Genomic DNA, 961 nt, shown 5'->3' on the forward strand with positions numbered 1-961 from the left:
CTCTCTCTCTCTCTCTCTCTCTCACACACACAGACACACACACATTAAACACACACACACACATTAGTCCACATAGGTTGAGTGTGTAATGCTGTGAAAGTGTGTGTGTGTTTTAATCTCATCTTCAGGAAGTTGAACATCAGTTTCCTGTTTCTGATCATCAGGATGAAGATGTTTCAGTCACACACACAAACAGACAAATACACGAGTGTTTGTGTCAAATCAGCTCATATTTACACTGCTCTAACTATTTCCACGAGTTCATGTCACTTTAGTGTAATAGAGTGCAGAATAAAGTTACTTCATCATCATCATCATTAATATTATTATAATTATTATGTGTTTGAAACATGTGTATGCAGCTGTACATTAAAAACATTCATTTGAAGCATTTAACGCTCAGAGCCTCTTCATTTTTATGTCACACTTGCTGGAAATGCTGGAATTTAAGTTTCCCTTTTTTTCTAAGAAAATTATTGTATACATTTTCTTATTCAGTAATATTTTTGGTTTTTTATCTTGAATTTTGAGAAGATTTTATAATGCTACGCAATATTTATACAGTTTTTATCATCTATTTTTCTTCCAAGAAAATAAATTAAACTCCTTCATTTTTGGTTCACTTGGTGCTTGAAATTAAGTGTTTTTTGTTTTGTTTTTTTGTTTAAATTAAAGTAATACGTTTTTATTCAATAATATTTTTAGTTTTTTATTTTGAATTTTGAGAAGATTTTATAATGCTACGCAATATTTATACAGTTTTTATCATCTATTTTTCTGTCATGAAAATAAATTAAACTCTAAAGTCCTTCATTTTTGGGTCACACTTGGTGCTAGAAATTAAGTGTTTTATTTTTATTTATTTATTTATTATTATTTTTTTTTTAGGAAAATTAAAGTAATAAATTTTTATTCAATAATATTTTTAGTGTTTTATCTTGAGGTTTGAGGAGATTTTATG

Source organism: Carassius carassius, chromosome 1, assembly GCF_963082965.1.
Source record: "Carassius carassius chromosome 1, fCarCar2.1, whole genome shotgun sequence".
Taxonomy (NCBI): domain Eukaryota; kingdom Metazoa; phylum Chordata; class Actinopteri; order Cypriniformes; family Cyprinidae; genus Carassius; species Carassius carassius.